The following is a 17,498-nucleotide window of genomic DNA, read 5'->3' as shown; positions in this document are numbered from 1 at the left end:
GATGCTGCTAGTGTTTCACATCAGCAGCCAGCCGGGCTTCTACCTCCCAGTCAGACAGACAGCGGCAGAGGCAGCACGTCCACACGGGAGAGAGACAGCAGCGCTCACGGCGCAGCAGAGGCACTGAAGACTGAACTGACACTCACATTCCCAGCCTTCTCAAATGGATTTAATTATGTTGTAGCGATTTTTGAGTCTGGACGGTGTCCTTTTAGACCAGAAAAAAAAAAAAGAGACGCGCAGACTGGCTGAATTTTTAGGTGCCTGGCTCGTCTCGACCGTTGTCAGGGAGCCACTCTCCCCACATCGTTAGCTCGCTAAGCTAGCTAGCCCGCTAACTTAGCGGTGATACTTTGTACCGTATCAGCGTCAGTTTTCTGCCTCGGAGCTAGCCTGCGGTCTTTTGCGCCACGGCGGCAGATTGACGTGACCCGTCACAACAGGTAAGCGAACAAAACGCGTGGAAACACGTTCTTTATGGTTGTTGTTTCTTGGAGCCTCATGCTCCACCGCTGGTTTTCGCCGCTGGCCAGCGAGGTTCTAACGATATCCAGGAGCAGCGGCAGCGGAGTGGGGCTTCGGCTGGCTGTTCTTGTTGACAGAAGCAGCCGAGCAACTGGGATGTGATGCGACTCACCGTTTAACACGCTGTTTATCACCTCACAACTCGCATTATGTCTCCACACTTGCTTTTCCTGCGAACACACCTCTAAATACTTCTCACGGACTGTACGCGTTTGCAGAAAACCATCGTTCTGAAGACTTCTCATTAAGATCTGGCGTTTCGTGTTCAACCTTGAGTGCTGATTTGCGGGGAATGGGCCACTGCCAGGTTAAAAAAAAATAATCGCACATTTGCCGCATTTCGCTGCAGTAACTTTTAGTAAGGGTTCATTCAGATGACTGTGACAGGTAACTGCTGCCCTACCCCGTCTGCATGTGTATGAATAGGAGCAGAAAAGGAAGGAGTACATGCACAAAGTTGATCGTCATGCTGTTACAATGCAGAATGTGTGTGTGTGCGGGTGGGTGTGTGTGTGTGTTTGTGTGTGTGTGTGTGTACTCTTCCTGGTGGTCGTTTCCTATTTTCCCTCCCCCTGAAACATTAGAGCTGAAGTGTTGCATTACAGGTTGGGAGGATGAACCCTAAAGAAGAGTTTGACCTCTTGTTTAGGGCTCTGTTAGAGGTCAGATCAGCATAAAAAGGGGGAAAAAGTGATCAGACTGTTTAGCTTTATCTCATTTTAAGGGTATGAATCACTTGGAGAACCTTTTATTGGAGTTGATTTGGGTGGTTAGAGCTTGACATGTCAGGGAATGTGTGTAATGAAGGGTTGTGCTCTAGTGAGCATGCATTAACAATGCTGTAATTATCTCAAGAGATAAGAAAATGGATTTGCCATCAATCCAAGGAGAGTCACGGATGCAGAGCAGAGGATGAAGACGTATGATTGACAGGAAACAAATTAATTTTGCTCTCACGTGTCTCTTAAGAAGAGAGGAAAAGTTGAGCATATATATTTTTATCCCCTGTGCCAGAGGTTCTCACACTGTGTAAAACTCTAGGTCTGATTTGAGGTCTGGAACAATGATTGATGAGCCAATTTCTTAAACTTACTTTGTTTGCAGCTTACAATCACACTAAGATGACATTTTACTCTTAGAAATGTTTTTTTTTTTTTTCAATTCTAAGTCTCTTTTTGTGACAATAAAGCATGACGAGCGTTGTAATTTAATTAAATGCAATTTAACTTAAAGCAAACTTATTTTTAATTCTGAGTTTGGTCAATTTGTAACACATGAAAGAGAAATAATAATCTGCCAGTTTTTTGACAGAAGTGGTTGTTTGAATCCAACAGAAAGTTTTTCCCCATTCATTGAAAGCATTCTTTAACCTTTTATCTGTTATTTTTACTTTTATTAAAGTCTTTTATTAAAATCAGCAAAGTCCATGATAGTATCTGTTGTTATTTCATGTATTTATTGACAAATAGTTATGGGAATTTTTACTTTTGATTCAATAAATATGATAAAAAGAAACGTCATTGTCCCCTGCTGATCAGAGGCTATGATAATGATTGATTGGTGCTTTTCTAATGTAAACATAAACTTAATCAATGTGATTACCTTTCATCCCTCAAGAATGAACAAAATAAATAAATTAAGTTAGTGCAACAAGACTCTGAGAAATCAAAAGAACCGTTGTAATATTTAGATACCCAAAGGCAGTGATGATACATGGTTACCAAGTATGAAAATTGGCTCTTTCTGCCTTTTATGAGCTAAATAAAAACTGATAGAAAAATAATTCAAATGTTTTGGGACTCTTAACATTTTTGCAAACTCTTAAAAATCTGTCTGATGATTATTTCTAAATGTTTTTAATAACAAAAGTTGGATGCATGTCTAAGTTGGGAAACAATCACTTTTATAAGATAAAAACATTCCATATATGGAATTAAAGCTTACAAGAAATCAGAATTATATGTTCTACAATTATACTGTGGTCAACCTTACTCACTCACAAGCCATAGTAATTTTCTTCTTTTTTCTGACACACAAATATTTGTGGGCCAATTTTATATCTGGTGTTTTGTCTCTTAGTATAATACTAGGGTAAATACCTTTTTTAGAAGCTTCTATAACTCTCTTAGCAACCTCCACCTAAAACAGATGTAACTTCATCCTTTAAGAGCTGCTTGACTCACCATATACAGCTACAAAAATCTTGAGTGAATTCCTCTCTGTTCTGCTGAGAATCTTTAAACAAGGTGATGTGAGGGTGATGTTAGCTTGTTTAATCAATTATTTCCAAACCAACAACTAGTTTCTTCTGCCCACCATCTACTGTTTTAGCTTTGAAACAACTTAGTCGTAGTTTCTTAACACTATACTAACATATAGTGTTAGTAAATATATTACAGTCATAGTCTAAATAATTAGTTAACATTTTTTTGCAGTCCAAGCACTTCATTGCAAAATGCATATCGTTTGCAGTGGTGTTGCAACATATTGTGGAGCCCAAAAGGAAATGTTTTTACACATTTTGTCTGAACCGAAATCTGTGAGAGGGGAAGCTGAACAACATAGAAACAAACTTAACTCAGCCAAATGAATGCTTTTGTCCTGACTGTGTCAAAATATCACCTCAGGGCTCCACAGCTGAGCTCAGTACTGTGGTAAAACATGACTGTCAGGCATTGAAAGGAAATGAATCATGTTCCTCATTTCAAGGCCGTCGAAGTCGGTAGATGTGTTTCCTGGCCTTTTTGTTAACCCTGCAGCCAGGGCGCAGCACATGTGCAGTGCTTGTATGTCCAGATGTTCAATGACTGATTTAAGCTTTCTGAATAATGTCAGGTTTTTTTCCCCTCTTCAGAAGGGTTGGGTAAATGAAGGTGTCAAATGTACAGGATGTGAAAGTCTGGCTGTTTGTCTCATGTGGTTTGTAGCTCATTTAGCACGTACAGTATAAGTGTGTGTTCATTTTTGCATTGATTATGCAGTAACAATATTGGTGGTTCAGAATGATTTTTTTTTATTTTCAACAAATGATTTTAACATGGTGAAGTATGACATTAAGATGTGTATGTTCTCACACTTTCACCTAGCTTCAGTTTGTCATGTAAAAGATGACAAACTTTAATATCTACTCAGTATAACATTGAGCATTTCTTTGGTCCTCCTATTGCACTGAGGTGGCTTTGAAACAATAGCTCTATTCTGGCCCATGTCTTTGGAGGGAGGCAACAGCATTCGGCTCTCTCGGGACTCTGTGTGCCAGGAGGCTTGGTTAAGGATTCGGTTTCCACAGCCACCTGGAGCTCCGAGCACAGGAATGCCATTGTTCCTCCATCCAGACTACGGCCAGATTAAACGCACATGCAAACAGACACATGCATCAGGACCTCATACCAAAACTTAGGTCACCCATCTTTGTTACGTTGCCATCGCTCACAGCAGCTATAATCGGATAAGCATTGCTGGGATAGATACCGAGACTTGATGTAAAGCTTTCCCCTTTCATTCTGTCCCAGAAACTTACAAATAAGCTATATTTTGTTATCTTTGGGTGGTACAATTTTATCCTACAAAACTGTAGCATTAGTTTCCTTTTTGACAGTTGACAGGTAAGAAGTAGGGCAAAAAGAGAAGACGAAGACATTTGCTCACTAGCCTGGTCTGGGAATGCAGCCTGCTACAGCTGCGTTAAGGACCTATTCATTATGTTTTGAATCTGGTGAACACAACTTTCAAGGTGGCACTTTTTAATAACACTCATTTTCCCTTTTAAAATGCTCATTCCATTCATAAAATAGCAAATTGTGAAGAAGTACTCTCTGTTCTCTAGCAAGCTTATTGTGATGGATTTCTGAACATAAAAGCCAAAGAACTTTTCAGCAAAAGAATAAAAGTTGTTCAATTGACATGACCACATCAAATTAACATTGTAATTTAACATCTGTTTGTTAAATTAAATGTGAGTATGGACACTTTATTAGGTACACTTTGTTACTTTTGACTGTCCAGTTCTGACTGGACAGTATTGGAACATAGGTTCAGCAATTTGTCACAATAATTTCAGAGAGATTTTGGTCTGTATTGAAATGACAGCAGATTTGCCTGATCCATATCAATGACATGAATTTCCACCAATTACCATAGCTGTTCTACCAGTTTAAGACCTGGTGACTGCGGAGGCAGCTGGAGCACAGTGAAATCATTACCACATTCAGGAAGTCAATTTGAGAGGATTTTGCTTTGTGACATGGAACGTCATCCTGCTAGATGTCGCCATCAAACGGATACATTGTAGTCATAAAGGGATGGTCATGGACAGCAGTAATACGCTAGCGGACTGTGGTGTATAAACAATGCTTAACTGGTACTGAGGGCTACCAAGAGACTCCTGCCCTTTGAATGTTCCTGATTAAAATAAACACATTGGACCATGAAGTATTTATTGAATCTGTAAAGCCAAATTTTGGTGAGTCTGTTTCAATTATAACCTTAGTTTCCTCTTTCTCACACCGGGTGTAGTCTTTCAACTGCTGTAGCCCATCTGCTTCAAGATTCAAAGTGTTTTATACTTAGTGAAGGTATTCCACATACAGCAGCTTGGTTGTAATGACAGGTTATTTGATCTACTGTTGTCTTTCCATCTTGTCAGACAGTCAAGATATTCTCATCAGATGTCAAGAAGTTGTTTTTGTCTACACAACTGCTGACAATTGGATACCATCTCTCGTTTGGACCATTCTGACTGTGAGTGTGCCTGAAATACTTAGATCAGTTTGTCTGGCACCTACCATGCCACATTTAAAGTTATTTAAATTCCCTTTTGTCTTAGTTCTAATACTCGGTTTGAAGTTAAACCGCATTACCACATTGAGACGCCTAAATGAGTTGTACTGTTATGTGATTTGCTATTTCCATTAATTAAACACGTGTAGTTAATAAAATGGCTGGTCAATGTATGCGAAGTAGTGGTTTTGGGGGTTTTAAATCTAATTGTATGTTAATTAGTCAGGCGATTTACGTTCAGTAATTTCCTTATTAAAAACTGCACTTGTACTGCTGTGATAGATTAATCATCTGAGGAAAAAAAAAGTATTCTGCTGACATATGCAAACTTGGGTGCAAGCACTCGATGTTTATGCTGTGCCATGTTTCTGTTGCTATAGTGAGGCTACTGCTTTGGGCCTTTCTCTTTGAACATACAAAACGTCTAATTTAGTTTGCTTTATTTGAGCTTTTTCTTTAAAAAAAATAGAAACACCCGCTCTCAGCACATTAGATGACTGTTTGTCTGATCTCCCTGCTCATTAAGCTGGTTAAGGTTTGCCTTTCACAGCAGTCTTAGTATTGGCATGCATTCTGGAATACTACTAAACCCACTAATGCAAGGTGGTTGAGTTTTTCCTAATGGATAAAGCAGTGTGGTTACCCTCAATTCACTTTTGAAAGCTGCAGTCCTGCCAGCATGAAGCACAATTGCTCCTCTGAACAACTCTTAAGAAAAGTTTATTCTATTGACTGGACGTTTGGTATCTGCCCTGCACAGCATGACTGAGACTATAAACTGCCAGACACTGTTTAGATGTTAAGTTCATCTTTATAACTGATTGATGTTCTTGTTAGTCTAATAACCTATTTAAAACAATGGCTATTGAAACATTTTAGCAAAATAGTAGTTCTTTGTTGGCTGTTGCAAAGCCAATAAAGCAGTGAGACATATTTTTTTGCGTAATGGAGGTGAAACTGATCATTTCCTGCTGTTGTTGAAGAGTCAGTTGATGAGAGTAAAACCAGAATGCATTACTATGACATTTGGATCAACAATATGCAGAAGAGTGGGGCGTCGCGTGGAGCAATGGTTGGAGTGGCCCACCGTATACGGAGACCATAGACCTCGACACAGATGTCCCGGGTTTGAGTCCTGTCTTCAGTTCCTTTACTGAGTGTCTTTTCCTCTTCTCGCTGCCTGCTTCCTGTCACACTACTAAAAAAAAAAAAAAAAGCAGTAAGCAACACTTTCATGCACTGGGTAAAATGATCAAACATCACAATAGGAAGTGGCAAGTTTCATTAAGTAACTTGAAACTTCAAGTTTCTCTATAATTTCTTGGGAAATATATTAGGATTACACAGAAAGGCAAATCACCTTTTTGCTTGTCTGAAATTTTTAATATTTAGGACTTTAAGCTTTCTAAATAAGATGGTGTCAGACTATTTAGTTTCTATATTAGTGTGAGAGACGAAACATGGAATGATGAGGTTTTCTCACTATGTTTAAGTGTTATATACTGAGACATTTGCTAGGTCAGGATAGGACTTCGATTTTATTTTATTTTTTTTGCAGTGTAAGTAGAAAATGGTGTTGTTAGACTTTAGTGGTATTTTATAAATGCTTCAAATCATCAACTGCCTTCTCTTTACTAGCTCTTGTTTTATGATGCTGTGTTCAGGTGAACAACCAACCTAAGTGTGTTCAAAGCAACTTGTGTTTTGGATCCTTACAGCACTTCATTTTTGTCTTTCTTCCATTATCATGTAAAATGAGATACTCTCTGTCAAGTTCCCAGCTGTTGAACATAAAATACTCTGGAGTAAGAGAAATAAATAAAATTGCTCCAAGCTGTATACATGTTAGCAATACTTGTTTGCAAAGACAATCACAAGGTTGTCAAAAATGAATAGAGAGGTTGATAAGAGAGCTGGAGTTGTGTGAAGTCAGCTAGATTCGTGTTAGTAATACTTGGATCAGAACCTCAAGCCGATCCCCATTACATCATTGGTTAGTGGATTCAGGGGAATCTGCTGGAAAATATTTTCATAGAATTAGAAATACACAGAGAAACTGATTTGTGACTGGTTGAGGCTTGTTCTACCCTGACTATTAACTCAAACTTTGTGCTGGGGTTGCTGACACTGAATGAGGAAAAGTTGATGAGATCCATTTTCAGTATGACCACGTAAGTCTCAAAGAGATGTAAGGAGCTGTTTAAAATGACACTATTTTCTACAATACTCCGAGACCGTTCAGAAGTTCATTAGAGCTGCAGAAGAGAGAGACGTTCAGCAGATAGCAGGAAGCTGAACAGACTACAGTAAAGGCGATTTGTCTTATCCTTCAACCTCTGTCTATCAGGGAACAGGCTGGATTTGGAAAAGTTGGAGTTCTTGAAGAGAAAGCATTACAAAAACTGGAGGTCAGAATCAGTCACAAAGTTCTGAGCAGTCAGAATGATGTGATACTAATGATGGGGCTGAACTTAGCAGTAATCCTCTTAAATTGCATCACTATGGTAGTTCATATAAAGGGCATATAAGTAAAAAGAAAATGTTTTTTGGGGAATATAAGGACAAGTATTTCTCAACACAGCGATAATGCATGAGTGGGCACACATTTATCTTCCCCTAACACATACAAGTCAATTTTTGCAATCTGAAAATATCCTTTATTTTCTACATATACAGACTCATAAAAAATTTTTCTTAAGAGTTTTTTTCACTTTCCAGAACACGAGTGGGAATTGGCGTATCTGCAGCAGGCAGAGAAAGGTAGCGGCTTGCACTGTTACCATGATTATGTTTCATATATGGTGTAGTACATTTTGCAAAACAAATACTTCGGTGGATTTCACTGCAGTCTGAGACGATTTCCCCGACTAACACAAATGTTGCAAGTAACGTATGAAATATGAAGTTACTTCTAAGGTATTGCTGTGTTGCTCTGTTATATGAAGCTCGCACCTTTCTGACACACTGCTTCAGCTCTGAAATGGCAGAAACGGTCATAAATTACTTCACGTCCTAATTGGTTAAACCCAGGCCACTGTGATATTTCAGTGCTTAATATAGATTTGTCTTATTTCTCTTCAATTAAAGAGACATGCTTTGATGGCTTGTTTGTTGTTCTAAGATGCTTATCTTGTTATATCAGCTCCCCTACTTAAAACAGACGGGCTGGATTAATTGTAGATCTTAAAGGAGGTCGCTCAGGATGTAGATAGGTAGTTTAGCTGGATCAAATAGTACTTCAGCTGATGATCTTCAGAGGAGAAGGATGAGAAAAAAGTAAACCGTAGAGAGTATTTAGCACTTTTTTGGCTGGCCGTCCTTTAGGAGTTGTAAGCAGGCGACTTCCTTGGTATGTTTTTTGTGTGTGTATTTGTGTGCTTCTCTGTGTGTGTCCTCTTGCTCTGCAGCAGGTCACATTAGGGATAGTATTGCGTCGAAGTGGGTCAGCCAGCGCCACCAGGGAGTCCTGTCAGTGCTGTGCTGCTGTCTCTCATACTGGAACCAGCTAAAGGCCAACACAAACACGTAAATCCTGGTAGTACACGTGTGTGTTCAGCACATATGTTCCCTGAAAATTGCATGTAAAGGTTAATTTACATCGAAGAGATCATGCTTTTTAAACTGAGTGGGAGGAGAACGGTCTTTGGGTTATGTCATGTGGTGACCTCACTTGTTCCTGCCTTATTCGTTGCACTTTGACTTCTCTTAAATAGCCTTGTTGGAAAATGTTGTAGCTGTGAAGGAGGAAAAACGAGCAGTAAACCTAAGCTGCGGCAGAGAATATTTAAACTGCCTATAGAGCCTTTACAGATGATTCAGAGGCTGTCACACTCGATGTGTCTCAGCTGGATGGACACAGAGTTTCTGCAGGCTTAACGATAAGGAAATAGGATTTAGTGCAGTATTCAGCAGAGGTTTTTTTTTTCCTAGCTGCAGTCTCTTGTTTTCTGCATTGGTTCTTCTCTGAGGAGGATTTAATGGGCTATTTCTGCTCTCTGCTTGGATGCCTGTGTCCCAACGTTGTTAAATAGCAAAAGCATCACGAGCTCATTTGAAGGTAAAAGATACACTTATAGTTTAATATTAGATTAAGACTCAGCAGGAATATCTCTTAGCTTCCTCAATATACAAAAACAATCTGCTGCCCCAAATTATATGACGCTCTTTGTTGGGTAATGTTTTATCATTTTTGTGTTCTTTAAAAGATAATGTAGGCTCCTTTGTTATATATACAACAGGGTGAATTTGTAGTGACATGTCACAAGGATTTAAAAACCTGTGGCATTAAGACAACAACAGCGTATCAGCATTCTGTTCCTATTGTATGGTGGACCGGGTTTTGTCTGGTCATAGTGCTTTGAGAGTCCGTTCCACTCTTGACCTATTTCTGTTCAGTTAATTTATATAGCACCATTTCACAAGTCATCTCAAGACACTAACAATGCAAAACGATTAAAGTCATATCTAATTACTGTACATAGAAATATACAACTGAATTAATCCACTCAATGCCAAAAGAATTGAGACATCTGAAATTATTCAGATCACTAACATAAATCTGTACAGACCTATCCTGTCATAATTTTAATTCAATACAATGAAGTGAAGTTGCACCTATTCCTCGTTTTGATGTAGCACTGTTTTGAAAGAAATTGTAAGGGTGATAAGAATTGACGTGTCTGTTGGTAAACCATACCCGTTAATTAGTCAATAACATGGACTTCAGTTAGATTCCCAATGTTACTTTACAATGATCAGAATTGTTCAAAAGAAGTACTGTTCTGAACAAAAAGCACACTTACTTTTAAACTAACATAACTGTCATAAAAACTTACAATTTCTTTTAAAAAAGCAGGTGTTTTGGCTTCCACCAAGTTCTAGTTTCATCTCAATAACTGGCAAATAACTGGGAATAAATTTCATTAGTAGCCCTGATCTTTATCTGTAATTGACACTGATCTAAAATCAACCAACATTACGTAACCCTTTCTCTGTCTGGGTTGTTCCCAGTGCTCAGTGTCCATAGAAATAATGGTAACTGGTGACAGGATCATGTTTGGGTAAAGCTCACTGAGGCACTGCGTGAGCTTTACCTGATCTATTGATGATTTACTGTAGCTAAATTTTCTGAATTACGCTACAGTGCGCTGCAGTTAGTTGAATCTGGGGCTGGATAGTCCCTGGCCAGTCTGAGTTCCCATGATGGCCACAATATTATGGCTGATCTAACAGCAAGAAGTTGACACTGTTCTCAAACAGAGTGAATGCTGACTGATTCATGCTCCTTATGTGTCTTTGTGGAGTAAATGCAACTCAACTATAAATAATAAATACAATTTATCAGTGTTGTATCTATGTTTGCATATGCTATATATATATTTAAGTTTTTTTTCCTTTACTTATTATTACAAATGTGCACGAATAATTGGGTATGTTAAAATTTGAACAAAAATTATCTGGACTTCAGTTGCTTTGCTCTCAAAAATTTCATTTTCAAAGACAGCATCCAAGTGACCTGAGCCAAAGTAGCTGAATGGTAGCTCTACATTCAGACAAAAAAAAATTGCTGCTCACAACAAAAGAGTAAAAGGTTGATGCTCAGCAAAATCATTAATAGAAAGCAGAACGTAGAATATTGTTTGAAAGTTACTAAAATTTAGAAATAATTTTTGCTTGCAGTTTTGCCAGTGTTAATGGTTTGATGATATTTTGAGGTTGTACTCTGAGTTTATCCTACGTAGACAATTATTTTGTGAGGAATACTTGGACATCAGAACATGGACAGAAACGTTCTGTTCCAGAGGTATTGACAGTGGAAGATGATTTCAAATATTATTGAAGATAAATGTTTTCATGCCTGTTTTTTCCTTTGATTTACCAATCCCAATCCTCAGTTTACCGTTGCTGTGAGTTGTGATTTGCTGGATCCTGAGGTTCTTTGTATGAATCACACAAAGCTTGAAGAGTCACCTTGAACACTTCGATAAAGTAGAAAAAAATAAGATTTGTCGCAGTTTATTGAAAACACCTTGAGTAACCTTGAACATTGTGTTCAGTTTAGTTCCTGGCTCTCATCTTTGTGATCCTGCACCACTAATGTGTCTTTATATGCAGTACTTAACATCTGGCAACAGGAACATGTTATTTTCTATGCTGACTCTTATGCCTGGATTTTCTTTCCTTCCAGGCAGCATTAGAAGCAAATATCCAAATTCTGCTGACTCATAAAGAGATGATTGCATGGCAAATACGGAAATATCATCCTGACCTGGAGGAATATATCTTTCATCTTCTTTAAAAGAGCTGAAATTTCTGATGACTTTTCTTTTTTTTTTGTAATTATTTTTTTATTTAGAAAGACAGATTTCCATCACATTCGTTGATTACGGCTTTACCCATTTAAGGTTGTACATGAGTATACAACCAGAGAGTCCAAGTGATTTTGTCCATACTGCCTTTCTGGTATTTTCTTTTACAGACCATTACTAATTTTTGTTGTAAACAATAACAAAAATGAACAGAATTGAACAATAATGGGGGATTGCACCATCTCGAGCAATAAAAACCACAAGAATATACAAGGGCAGGGCACATAATTCACAAGAACAATCAAATGAAGTCAGATCTAATTGGTTTTACATACTCAGTCCATTTGGTCCAGATCTTATAAAACTTTCCTTTTTCAACTTGGAGGGAAAAAGAAATCTTTTCCATTGCATAAATCTGGTAAACAATTTCAATCCATTCATCGCTAGTGGGTGGATCTGGTTTTAGCCATTTCCTTGTGATGGTTTTCTTACCGGCTGCCAGTAGTATAGCCAGCAGTTTTTTGTCTTTATTGGTCCATGTGTCCAATTGTAAGTTGCCCAAGTACAACGTTTCACATTTGAATGGAATTTTTACATTGAATATATTTTCAATGTGTTTGTGGAACTCTACCCAATATGGTTTTAATTACTTGGCAGTCCCAAAAAACATGGAAGTGGTTGGCTCCCTTAGACCTGCTTTTCATATTTTTTTAGCATTGTTGTTCTTGGTTTATCTCACCCTATAGTTGTTTACAATAAATGAATTTACAAAAACACTTTCTTTACTAAAAATTAAATGTCTTAGTAACATGCTAAAAGGGCATCTTAATACATTCAGAAACAGGAATAAATGGATATACAATACAATTTATTTATAAAGCACATTTAAAAACTGAAGTTTCCTAACTTCAGTTTTGTCTAGTTAAAAAAAACAAGACTCTCAACAAAATTAAAAATATTCACATAAAATAGAACAAAGGCAATGAAAAGAGCCTGTCAGCTCACACTGTGTCTGATATGTTTACTACACAACAAAACCACAGGACAAAATCTGTTGATCAGAGAAAATAACTTCAAAATGCTGTCTGATTTATAATATATTGAGTATCACTTTCATAACTGGAAAGGGAATAGTCAACTATAATTAGATTACTACAGTTTTTTAGATTCTCAAAAGCAGAGATTTTTTTTTATCAAAGGGAGCTATTATTTTATGCAGACTATTTTATATGTGAGAGACAAGGCTTTCGACTTTATACATTTAAACAGTTATTTAAATCAGAAGGGATACTTGGATCTGACGCATCTTTACTGTTTGGAAGTCAACTTTTAAGACTAGTCCAGGGGATTTCGTTTTTGAAGACAAATATCAGCAAGTAAACAAATAAATTTTCAGTTTTGCAACTGTTTATCACCTATTCACATAACACACTTGACATTGTCAATTCACGGATTTTAGTTCTTTAGTAAACATTCCTATAAAAAAGCAAGATAAAAACAGAACAAAGCCTGCATGATTTATCAACACCCTTATTTCTTCAGATATTTGTGGTTCATCATTGTTCCTAATTTAGTCTTTATTTTGTATGTCAGTCTCCACATCTTGTATTTTGCTTACTAATTCATTAGAGGTGCACAACATATCGACTTTATCATTGCCATTGGCCGATTTTTGACACATGGGATGCGATGGTGACGACAGCGACCAAAGTTCAACATTTTTCAACTTTCTTGTGTCGCAAGGCTGTGTGTGCACGTCTACACACTTAGATGTGCAGATAGACTTGCACTGTGTCTAAGTGTGAAACTTAAAAATTTTCCATGGACAAACTTTGTTTGGCTGCAGGAGAGGAAGCGATTGTCGCCTTGCTGCACAAGTTCAGTAGGAAATGAATGGAGAGATAGTGGCGGTGCCTCCTGTGAGCTGTCTAAACTGGGTTGATATTAATAACTGATGTTTTTTTTTCATCTTGTTGCCATTTGTGTTTCAGGACTCTCTGTTATGTTATGTGGTATTTGGTCATGATTGTTTGGTTAGATTGTGATACAGCAAAGGATTGTGGGAAGTTTAACTGAAGCAAAGAAGCAGTGTCAGCAGTGCTGATCGTTTTTCGGTCTCAGTGAGTAGGAAAATACATATACTGTATATAATACTATCTGTAAATATCAGTCATCGACCATATGAGCAAAAATAATATTGGTTATTGATAGCTGCCTTATTTTTTATATCTGCATCCCTACTTTTTAAATGTTTTTGTGCAGGTACATCTGTGCTAAGCCAATTTTTCATAGTAGTTTTTTTTCCTTTGCTGCAAGTAGTATTTGCCTTTTTTAAATGACTATATTTCATTAAAGAGAAAAGCGCAGGTTCTTCAGTAGAAATAGAATATATCACCCCCATTTATCCATTAACACGTCACTGTTTATTTTATTTCTTTTTGTAAAACAAAACAAAAAATGTATTGATGTGTGTATGGACAGAAAACTGAGTTTGTTAATGCAATGAAAAAAATGTGTAATTCAATTCTTCATCTCCGTTTAAAATTTTAAACAAGCAATTCATAGCTGTAATGAAGCACAAAGCATTGCCACAGGCAGCTTAGCTTGTGTTGGCTTTTCCAGGATGACTTAATTACTCGCTAATCACCTAAAAAATGTATTTCATTGTAAACTATTTTTAGTTCAGCGGGGAAAAAACAGAAGAGAGATCAGTCAAGGATTCCTTAAGGCAAAATTTCCATCCCAAACAGAAATAGAAAGTACTTGTGACTTTCCAATATCACTTGAAGATGAGCAACGTATTATGTTTTGGGCTAAAAGGACAGAACCTGCTGTGCAGCTCCATACTTTGTCAGAGTGAGTCATCCGCCTTTTGGTGACCCTGATAAAGTTGCAGCAGGGATGCACAAAGCCATCCATCTCAAGTTCTTATCGGCTGCCATCCTGCTACTTTAAGTGACGGTGTGTTTGTGTCTCTGAGGACTCTTTGAGTAGAGTTGTTCTGGCTCGGTCACATGGATAGCCATATCAACAGTTAGTCCTGACTGATGGACTGCAGAACAGCACATCCATTGTTTTGCTTTGTAAGTGTGGGTATGCATGCTAGCCCATGAGGAATTGCATTTGCACCAAGCCACAAATGTCAGTTGCTATGTGATAATTTATCTCTGAAGAGTGTGTGTGTGTGGGGGTGTGTAGGCGTGTGTGTGCATGTGTGTTTGTGTTGTATGTGTAATCTGCCAGAGGGGGGGATTTGGGTCAGAGTGGCCAGGCCAGGAAGAGACGGAGCAGCAGGATATCGACCCCGTATTTTCTCAGCCAGATAAATCTTTCTTAATTCTGAATCAGAACATGTTTAGGTTTAGTTTAATTGTTCATGTTAACAGCAGGTTCCTTTTTGTTTTCAATTTCACATTCTTTTCCTATTAGACTACTGGAGTCTGTGGCTGCTTATTTTTTCTAGCTGTCTGTCTCAGTCTGTTATGGTTTAACAACCACAAAAGCTCATAAGATTTGTTAACTTTAAGTTCTGGTGAATATTTTCAATGCCTCTTAGACTGTCTCTGATAGACAAACACAAAGTTGTGAACAATGGAAGAATCCATGGTTTTCTAATTATTTTTTTTTAACATGTAGTGTACAGTTTTTCTTTGTCCTCCTCAGTCGAAACTTTTTTTTTCATGATTGCCCTTTATTTGACTTCATCCATCCACAGTGAGGCTGGTGTTTTCAGGGTCATGTAAGGGCCTATGAAATCAACTTTATTTTCGCAAATTTCACCATTTCAATTTTTATTTTTCTAAATTCCACTTTGACCCACCTAACTTCATTCATTAACATATTTAGTAACTATGGAGCAAACAAAGCAATTGGAAAAAATCCAAAGAGGTTTTTTATTCTTTCATATTTACCATGATTCAAGTTTCATAAATATAACAGAACAACTGAAACATTATGTACAAAAGAAATAATCTGTTTTTTAAACATTTTATAAAAGAAAGCTAAATTTCCCTTTTAAAAATATTTTATGGTTGAACTCCACAGCAAAATATCTCATAAAGAAACCTGCAGACGATACATAACAATCACGACCTTTGTACATTTTTATTTCTTTCGCCTGTCCCTGACATTTCCTTTGATATACATGACTGTCAGTGTTTTCGTCGTTAGCTCTTATGATCCTGCACCCCCCCATTCCTGCTATTTGCGTCTCTCTACCAAACATGGCCGAGTTAAAAAAAAAAAAAGAATATCTGAATTGGCACACAGGGCAATAAAACCTTAAATAAACTCTCGCCTCGCTTCTGTTGATTTATTTAAACGTGTAAGATTTAACAGACGTGACCTATTTTGTAGTGTCTTGAAAAATAACCCTTTCATCTGTTTGTCTACAAGAATCTGTACATTCACTCATTCATAATATGAGGGCTGTACAAAACTAGATAACATTCTAAACCCAATCCTTGACTTGCCTGAGGGATTTTAATCAAACCAATACAGCTGTTGTGCTGCAATTGTCAACAATGGAGTATGATGGAATGATTAGGAAGTACTTCTCAGCTATTTTGTTTGTTTGATCTTCTGTTTGTAGAGGTCAATCTGCAAATTACCACCAGGACGTCTTTATCAAATCTGTTATATTAACTTTTCAAGGGGGACGGGGTTTATCCATCAGACTTTTCGCCGTGCTTTCAGTATGTTTTTTTATTTTAGGTTCCTTCTCACACATGCAAATAGGTTTTGCATTCTCATTGGTGGCTGCTTATTCTATTCACCCTACTCCTTCTCCATCCAATGACGCTATCAGAGTATGTCACATGAAAGCTATTTGGTCTGTAATTGGCAAGTGTCTGCAAGCCTTACACACGGCACTAAGCTCCATGTAAATAATCCAGCAGTTTGTTTCAGATCGATTTGTTTAGAATGTCGAGTGTTGGGCTAAATTCTTGTAATTTCAACCAAGTTAAAAATATTGTTAATGTAAATGCAAGCTGAAGCAGGGAGCTTCATGACTTGATGAATCATTGTATTTGCAGGCACCCTGAGGCAGGAAATGAAACTGCACAAGTTTCATTTCGTTTTCATTTACGTTTTAAATTTGACAATATGTGCAAAAAGAAACTGAGCACCACAGGCATTTTTTAACAGTGCGTGGATCTAGTCGTATTAAACCTGGGGAATACAGAGACATAATAGGATAGGACAGAAAGAAAATCTCTAAGTTCTTAATCAGGCTAGATTTCTTAACAAGGCTAGATTTAAAGGAGGATGGCCAGATTAGTCATGCCAGGAGCTCACAGAGGGGTTTTACCTGAAGTCTTTAAGCTCAAGTTATTGCTGAACATTTAGAAGGCACAATGGAAGCTTATTGGAGTTTATCTAGTGTGACGAGGGGTGTGTGTGTGTGTAGTGACGTGGGCTATTGATCTCATGATGGAGCTGCTTAAATGAAATTCTAATATCACCAGCTGATTTTAGAAACGTGTGCGAGTTCATCTTCATGCTGTATGTGTATATTTAGATGTCATCCACTTATTGATTGCTCATTTTGCAGCAACCAAAAAGCTATTAAATGTCGGTCTTTGGAAATACGGCCTCGCACCAAATCAGATAATGTGACACAATATTGGTTTGTCATTATGTCTTCATGTCATGTTGTTATGTTTGTCTGAGTAAAAAGAACACATGGGGTGCGGGGCAGTGTTAATGTTCCTCTGGTTTTATTCATTTACTGGAATCCTTATGTTGATTTTCAGATAACATAACAAAGTGTTTCACAGAGTAATAATGGAACAGGAAGTCAAATGAGAAAAAAGGAAGAGCCTGTCCATTTAAGTTTCTAAAAGTTTGAGTAATAAATCTGAATAGGCAGTTATCTTTATAGTG

General features: G+C 37.5%; 1 protein-coding gene across 1 annotated transcript in view; it reads left to right on the top strand.

Annotated features, from left to right (window-relative positions):
* galnt1 (UDP-N-acetyl-alpha-D-galactosamine:polypeptide N-acetylgalactosaminyltransferase 1) overlaps positions 1-17,498 on the top strand; it is a 60,845-nt gene continuing 43,347 nt past the window's right edge. Inside the window, exon 1 of the mRNA XM_032559021.1 lies at positions 1-443. The gene's annotated coding sequence lies outside the window, so the exon portion shown is untranslated. The remainder of the gene's footprint in view (positions 444-17,498) is intronic.

This window comes from Xiphophorus hellerii, chromosome 3, assembly GCF_003331165.1.
Source record: "Xiphophorus hellerii strain 12219 chromosome 3, Xiphophorus_hellerii-4.1, whole genome shotgun sequence".
NCBI classification, from domain to species: Eukaryota; Metazoa; Chordata; class Actinopteri; order Cyprinodontiformes; family Poeciliidae; genus Xiphophorus; species Xiphophorus hellerii.
The sequence above is the reverse complement of the archived record's forward strand: the minus strand, read 5'-3'. Positions and strand labels throughout refer to the sequence as shown.